Raw genomic sequence first — 8,645 nt, 5'->3', positions numbered from 1 at the left:
CCCAGGGCTGGCCTGAGGTGCAGGCAAGCCTCAGATGGTGGCTCCCCAGTCACCTAGGGCTGGCCGAGGCACAGGCAAGCCTCGGATGTTGGCTGCCCAGCTGCCCAGGGCCCGCCCGAGGCTCAGGTAACCAGGGACAGCCGAGACTTGCACTGCTGGCAGTGGCAGCAGCAGAGGTGTGATGGGGCATCGCCTTCCCCTGATTGCTGGGTTGCCTCCCACCCCTGAGGGCTCCTGGACTGTGAGAGGGGGCAGGCTAGGCTGAGGGAACCCCCCTTCAGTGCATGAATTTTCATGCACTGGGCCTCTAGTAAAGTATAATGTCAAATAAATCCTGGTTATAAGAGTTATCACTGACTGATCAGCCAGCTATCAGATACTGGACACTTGTTATGCTGGGTACCTTGCATATATTCTCCTTTAAGCCAAAAGCAACCATGTCAGGTAGATGTGATTATAGCTATTTTATGGAGAAAAGAACAGGCTCACAGCAGTTAAGTATTGTGCCCAACATGGTGCAGTGAGTGGCTGAACTTGGATTCACACCCATTTCCACATTTGCCTTCTTGTGGATGAGAGCGATTGGCCAGTCTCTTGGTCCAAGGTAGTCCTTTCCCTTTTTGACTGGGACATGATTTCTATGTTTTCATTCAAGTCTCTAGGAAAATGGCCAAGTTTGATTTATTGGTTTATTATTTACTTTGTCAAAGGCACTTGTTGTATTGTGTCTGGAGTTTTGTGTTTGACCTGGAAGACTTCTCTTAAGTTTTCTAAAATTAGTGTTTACAAGTAGGTCCTCATTAGAGCTATGAGGGGACTATTATTGGATTGTAGGACCACAGTACACTCCATTAAGAATGGTAAGTGATTTTTCATGAGCTACTACTCCTGGAAGGGGCAAGTGGGTGGGCAGAGGAGTGGGTATGGAGGACAGGAGGTGACTGAGACCCACATACTTCATTGATTTAGGATTTGGGTGGGGGCTGTATGGTAGATCTGTTACAGACTCAAGAATAGGTCAGTGCATCCCTTGATCTTGCACACTTTGCATAGACTCTAAGAGCCAGTGTTTCAGAATATTGGTAGAGTGAGCTATTGGGGTACTCTTTGTGCTTTTCTTTTCCAAAAATTTTGTGTTGGTGACTCTTCCTTAGACCAGTGGCCCTTAACTCTGGTTCCATATACTTGGGGTGCTTTTAAGAGTGATTCTTGGGCCCCACCTCCAATGATTCTGATTTCATGGGTCTGTGTGAAGGCCTGGCATCAGTAACTGTTAAAAGCTCTGCCAATGGTTTCCATGTGCAGCTAGGGAGAGAACCACTGAGCCATGGTCTTACTTGCCTTTGGACATCCCACTCGCTGCTCCTTTACCTGAAGGCCCTGCTGCCCTCTTCACCCAGCCAGAAAGTCTTCTCTGAAACGCTGCCTGGGCTCTGTGACCCTCCTCTGTGCTCCTGGGGCTGCTTGCATCAACTCACTCTAACACAGTTTTCTAAAATTAGTGTTTACAAGTAGGTCCTCATTAGAGCTATGAGGGGACTATTATTGGATTGTAGGACCACAGTACACTCTATTAAGAATGGTAAGTGATTTTTCATGAGCTACTACTCCTGGAAGGGGCAAGTGGGTGGGCAGAGGAGTGGGTATGGAGGACAGGAGGTGACTGAGACCCACATACTTCATTGATTTAGGATTTGGGTGGGGGCTGTATGGTAGATCTGTTACAGACTCAAGAATAGGTCAGTGCATCCCTTGATCTTGCACACTTTGCATAGACTCTAAGAGCCAGTGTTTCAGAATATTGGTAGAGTGAGCTATTGGGGTACTCTTTGTGCTTTTCTTTTCCAAAAATTTTGTGTTGGTGACTCTTCCTTAGACCAGTGGCCCTTAACTCTGGTTCCATATACTTGGGGTGCTTTTAAGAGTGATTCTTGGGCCCCACCTCCAATGATTCTGATTTCATGGGTCTGTGTGAAGGCCTGGCATCAGTAACTGTTAAAAGCTCTGCCAATGGTTTCAATGTGCAGCTAGGGAGAGAACCACTGAGCCATGGTCTTACTTGCCTTTGGACATCCCACTCGCTGCTCCTTTACCTGAAGGCCCTGCTGCCCTCTTCACCCAGCCAACTCTTTCTTGTCCTCCAGAAAGTCTTCTCTGAAACGCTGCCTGGGCTCTGTGACCCTCCTCTGTGCTCCTGGGGCTGCTTGCATCAACTCACTCTAACACATCACACAATATCCCAGTCTTTGGTTTGTCTGTCTTTCCTACAAGGTTGTAGAAAGGAATATGGCCTTACTTTTTTTTAAGCCCCAACTTCCAGCACAGTGCATGGCACAAGGTAAGAGTTTAGTAAGTTTTTGTTGACTAAATGAGGGTGTGAATATATTTCTGAGGAAAGAATCAGAAAAGGGGCCAGACTTGTATCTGGTCCTTCTCTGTTTGCTGAGGGCCCTGAAGACATCGCAGGAGAGCTCAGGATGAGTGTTTTGGGGGAGGTCTGAGGTTGAATGAGAACCTGACATTTGGAAATACATGTGTTCAGTTTTTTAAGAAGTCTTCCACATGCTGTCATGATGTATACCACCACACACAGCAAGTTTTGAAATCTCAGGGCTGCAGCCCCAGCTACCACTGTGTAGCCATCACCCGGCCCAGAGCATCTACTCAGCTTGAGTCAGCTGCCTCTTTGTCTCTCACAGAGATGCTGGTTCTGTCTCAAAGGAACAAAGAAAACATTCTGACTGTGAGAGAATGGCTTTCAGAGTTTTCCTGATGTAGCCCTGGAGAGAAGACACTTCCACTTTTATTTCTATCTGTTCAGTGGAAACCAGCAGAGGTAGGGGTGTGTCCATGGCCTTCAATCATGAGATTCAGATAAAGACATCAGTGGCAGAGCTTCCTTGGAGTAGGCACTCAGAGGTGTCTAAGTAGGATAGCCATACCTTTAATGAAAATGGAGAGAGACAAGAAGGAGGAGAAAGCTGCTTTTATTAAGAATCTACCCAATGGCACTCAAATACTATTCCAGGAACTCCGTGTGTTGGTTAATTCATCTACTCCTTACAGCAGCCCTGTGAACTAGAAATTGTCTCCATATTATTTTCACCTTTGAGTCACTATTCTTTGACAACTAAATACTGTTAGCCCCCAAATTCTCTCCATCCAGCCTTTCCTACATTTGTATTTCATCCCTTCTCTCTCCCCATTGGCAATATTTTAGCTCAAGCCACTATCTAATTTGCCATGAGAAAGTTCAAGTGTCAATAAGCTCACACCATATGTCACAACCTTAGTGAGAGTTGCATTTGGACCTGGGTCTTGGGTTAAAGGAACTTTCTCTATTGAGACAATGATGCTGAAACTTACTAAGGTTCCCTAGTTTCTGACTAATCCCCTTAGATTTCCTTTTGCCTTCCTTATCCCCAGGCTTAAATCTTTAACTTGGTCTTATAAATCAATCATTTATTAATTTAACAAATGTTTACTGAGCACTTCCTAAGGACCAGACATTTTGCTAGACACTAGGAAGATTCAACATATAAGATAAAATCCTTGCCCTAGCCAGTTTGGCTCAGGGGATAAGAGTGTCGGCCCGCTGACTGAAGGGTCCTGGGTTTGACTCCGGTCAAGGGCACGTACCTCGGTTGCAGGCTCGATCCCCGACCCTGATCAGGACATGTGCGGGAGGCAACCAATCAATGTGTCTCTCTCACATCCATGGATGTTTCTCTCTGTCTCTCTCCCTCCCTTCCACTCTCTCTAAAAGAAAAATCAATGGAAAAATATCCTCGGGGGAGGATTAACAAAAAAAATAAAAAATAAAAAAAATCCTTGGAGTTTGCCATTCTAGGTCTTTTCCCCTCTGAGTAGTTGCTTTGGTCACTTGCCTTCAGCCTCCCTCACCTAGAGCAGTGGCCTTTACAGCAAAAGCTGGATGTGGTCATTAACCAGGCAAACTCCTGAAGATTCAGGAGTTCTGCATCCTGTCATGAATGGTCCAGGGCAACTCTATTCTGCCCATCAGGAGGCTGCAAGTGGTCTCTTATCTTCCCCATCCCTAAGCCACTTCCATTCAAGAGAAGGACAAGTGTTAGGGACCCTCAGGACCCCACAGTATCCAAAGTTATCACTCTGGAACTTTGAGACCACAAGGGAGTACTCTGGTCTCCAGAGCAAAAAGTCTATTGACCTGGGGTGGGCCAGGAATGTTTTTATCATTGGTGTCATGAACTCTCAAGTAAACATGACTTACAAACGTTTTGCCCTTAATGATTAAATGTCTGGTTTCCTGGTACATTCTGTATATTTAAACTGAGCTGCTTTGACGTAGTTAAAATAACAAACATTTAAGAAAACAAACTTTTCAAGAAAAAATATGTGAAAGAAATATTTGGCTCATCAAATCTGGTTCAAATAGGGAAATTTTAACCATGAATAGAAGGTCTTTGGTTTTATTATAAAGGCTTGGGAGGGGCTCATCTGAAGAAAGACTCCTGGACCTGAAGGGGGTTTCTACTTTTAACCCTAAGGGATGAACACACATTTGCCTGTTTTTTCTCTCTCTCTCTCTACAGTTTGCCCTGAGATTATCTTCATGTTGTTATAGTAACTATTCCAGTTTGAGAATTCCACTTCCTGGAGATTTACCCTAACTCACTCAAAAGAACCCAATCGATGCCCTAAAGATTAGGCATCAACCTAACACACTCCTTGTCCCTATTCTTCCAGTAACCAGGGTTGTGGAATTTTCCAGAGGCTTGCGCTTCCATGTGAGGGGAAGTGACTGGATTTCCCAGGACTCTCTCACTTCAGAAGGGTCATCTGAAAAGATGTCCATGGCCTACTTAGAGATAATCACAAATTCCGTTGTGGTAATGTGCTTGGGCAGGGCTGGCTTCAACTGAGGCCCTGAGGGAATGTGGTTAAAGCTGGGGAGAAGGAAAAGTTTAAAAAAACAACAACCAAAAAACCCAATCAGCCAAAAAACAAACAATGGTACAAAGGAGGCACTGTCCCAGTGAGCAGATGAGTGGTGGGGTCGGCACAACACAGGTCACTTGTACCAGGCCTCCCACAGCACCCGTGTTGGGTTGGGAGGAAGCACATTTCTGGTCCAGGGCCAGCATGGGCTGAGGAAATGGTTCAGGGGATGAGTGGCTACATTAGGACGTCCTGCGGAGCAGAGGGACACCCACAGGACTTCCTACTTGAAAATCAGATGCGTGGAGAGTACTCCCCAGTTCTACTACCTGAGTGTTGCAGCGTAGACTGCCAAGTAGATTAATTCAAGTGGCATAGTGAACATTCCGGCTTGAAATACGTAGTTTAATTTCTATTCAGATTAACTCACCAGATAACTGCCAAATCTTTAGGCCTCACCAGGATCTGTGGACACAGGTATGGGCTTAAACATCAGGAGGTGCCTTCAGACCTGCAGCTGCTTCTAACATATGTGATCTCAGATGCACCCAGACAGTTGGTTATTCTGCATGTTCCTTAAGGCCCCTTCCTTTCTTGAGCCTCTATGATTTTACAGAGGCCAGAAGCTAAACAGTGTTAGGAATGAGACATGCTGCGAATGGCCACTGGGTGGATAGCAGAGGGAAGGAAGGATTCATGTGACTGAACATATCTGCTGTGTTCCTAGACCAGTGATGGCGAACCTTTTGAGCTCGGCCTGTCAGCATTTTGAAAAACCCTAACTTAACTCTGGTGCCGTGTCACATAAAGAAATTTTTTGATATTTGCAGGAAGTTAGGGGAGGGTCATATTGGCTTGGGAACCATTTAAACCCTTGAATTGTTACATAACTCTGTACATATCTTATGTTAATCCTCACCTGAGGGACACCCTTCTTTCCCATGATTTTTATAGAGAGCGGAAAGGAGGGGGGAAGAGAGAGAGAAACATTGATGTGAGAAAGACACATCTATTGGTTGCCTCCCCCACACACCCCAACCAGGACCAGGACCATAGATCAAGCCTGCAACCCAGGTACGTGTCCTTGATGGGGATTCGAACCTGCAATTCTTCAGTGCGCAGGCCGATGCTATAACTATTGAGAAACACTGACCAGAGCCCCCTTTGGTTTTCTCTGTGTGCACTTAACATGGAGGAGGAAAGCTGGAGAGATAGGTACAGGGTGAGGAAGGAGGGAATGTGGAGAGTGCTGTTGGGGAAGATGCTTCTATTTTGTAGGCCCTCTAGCCTGGGCACTGAGAGGAATATGGTCATGGGAAAACAGCATCTGCTATTGTCTTCAGATGAAATTGTTTTCCTGAAACAGGAAATGCAAACACAGGTTCTATTTTTCTGCCCTATGTTACTCTAATGGGAATAATAATAGTGGTGCAATCAAGAGGGTGATTAATAAATCTATCTTAGGTTCACAAAGGTGCTGTAGGGAAGCCAAGACTCCCCAGGAAGGACTTGGAGATTTTGCAAATTCCAAACTATTTTCCTGATGAACTGTAGTAACCCACCACAAGACAGGAGAGATGGACTCAAGTTCCAAGTACATGTGTCCTCACAGAGCTTGTTTTGACACCAGAAGAATTTCATCTGTGTGTCGTTCTCGTGATCTTACCGCCATGAGCTTGTTTGGCACCCAGTCTAGTGGATGCTTGGTAAATGCAAAGATCTGTCTCTCCAGCATGAAATAACTGGCTGAGAAGGGGAATATTTCATGTTCCATGGGTTAGTTTATTTGTAGGAACCAAATAGTCTGGTTGGTTCTTCCACCAAATTGCAGAACGGATTCTTTCAGGGGGAGGATTCATCATCAATATATGAAGAAGTGCTGTGGCTGAGAGATCAGGACCTCAGACTCCAGGAGAAAGACAGACGTTTTATGATAAGCCTCGAGAGGCCAGACCAGAGCCAGTCTTGGGATTTTAGTGAGACAAAATGGAGGGGGTTGAAAGAAGTGCCTGGCTAATTTTGCACAGGTTTCTTTGGTGGGAATTAAAGGTCCTGCTCTCATGTAGTGCAAATGAAACCCAGAACTCAGACACATGCAGCATTCCCATAATTCTCCCCTTATAAGAGGTCTGGTCCTTTCCCTTCCATATGCTTCTCAGGCAATGAAGGTCCCTTTTCTGACTCTCCATCTGTCTTCATCCTTCACACCCCTTCCCAAAACTACCCTTGATGCTCATCTCACCCACTTTTGCCTTGATACAAATGATGAGAGAGGGCACTAAACTTGTCTCCTCACCTATCCTTCATATGTCAAGAGGGCCGCCGGCCTTGCTTGGTTGAACTGTCAAACTTGGGGATAAAATAAGGGAGAAGTCTGAGAGAAGAAGAGAACCTGAGGAAGACCATGGACAGAAGCCAGCTTGCCTCTTGTTGACTCACCTTTATAGATGAAATTGTTTTCCTGAAACAGGAACTAGAGCAGGAGGAGGCAATGCTCTCAGCAGCCCCCAGGATCTGTCTCTTGCTTCAACAATATTTGGGCAGGATATACCCACCTTCTAGCCTCTGACCACCTTCCAACCTCTTTTCCAGTCACCACCTTTGGAATGATCTCAGCCATCCTCAGCCTCTGAGACCAGCCAACACCATTTTTTGAGCTTAACTCCTTATTGCTGAGCAACCATGAGCTCCCAAATTAGTCAGAAATATTCCACTGAGCTGGAGTCTGTTGTCAACCGCCTGGTCAACTGGCATCTGAGGGTGTCCTACACTTACCTCTCTCTGGGCTTCTATTCTGACCTAGACAATGTGGCTCCAGAGGGTGTGGGCCACTCCTTCTGGGAGTTGGCCCAGTAGAAGCTTGAGGGTGCCAAGCATCTCTTGTAAATGCAAAACAAGTGTGGCAGCCAAGCCCTCTTCCACGACCTGCAGAAGCCCTTCCCAAGATGAGAGCGGTAAAACTCGGAGATGCTATGGAAGCTGCCACGGTCCTGGAGAAGAACCTGAACCAGGCTCTCTTGGAACTGCATGCCTTCGGTTCTGCCTGCACAGACCTTCATCTCTGTGACTTCCTGGAGAACCGTTTCATGGATGAGGAGGTGAAACTCATTGAGAAGATGGGCAACCACCTGACTAACCTCCACAGGCTGGCCAGGGTGAGTAGCTCTTCAAAAGGTTCACCTGCAAACATGACTAGGAGCCTTTGGAGCCCAGAGGCCTTTGAGGGGCACCTCTCCATCTCCCTGGCATCTGGCTTCTGCTTGAGCCTTTCCCTTCAACCACTAGACAGCGTTTTAACCACACTAGAGCCCTCTCCCATGCTGTAGACTAAATAGAAATAATAAAGCTTTTTGCAGAAAAAAATAGTTCAGGAGGAAACTGAGAAAATAAAATTTAGCTCTCCAAAATTTAGAACAATCTTAACCTTCCTTCTGTACTTTATTGAGGCCATCTTAGTGCTTTGTTTAGGGAGGTTTGAGTGAAGAAACTTTGATCCTTTTTACTGCCAGTAGGTTTTATCCAGCCATGAAAACAGGGATGAAAAGCTTGGTCTTCAAATATGTCCTGGTTTTCATTTCAAGCCAAATATCTAGTTCTGTTTTGATTTTACTTTATACTGCTTATTAGATCCACAAGACAGTGATAATTGCATTTTTTATGTCCACAAACACCATTTCTTGACATCTTTTCTTTAATCTTTAACCATGTAATTCTACAGCTATAAT

The 8,645-nt window shown here is 45.6% G+C and overlaps 1 pseudogene; it reads left to right on the top strand.

The window, feature by feature from the left end:
* The first annotated feature begins 7,602 nt into the window (after window positions 1-7,602).
* LOC106727286 lies at window positions 7,603-8,116 on the top strand (annotated as a pseudogene).
* Window positions 8,117-8,645: the final 529 nt, after the last annotated feature.

The sequence above is a fragment of the Myotis brandtii genome, unplaced genomic scaffold (assembly GCF_000412655.1).
Source record: "Myotis brandtii unplaced genomic scaffold, ASM41265v1 scaffold4, whole genome shotgun sequence".
In the NCBI taxonomy this organism is placed as follows: Eukaryota; Metazoa; Chordata; class Mammalia; order Chiroptera; family Vespertilionidae; genus Myotis; species Myotis brandtii.
Note: the sequence above shows the minus strand (reverse complement) of the source record. Positions and strands in the feature narration are given on the sequence as shown.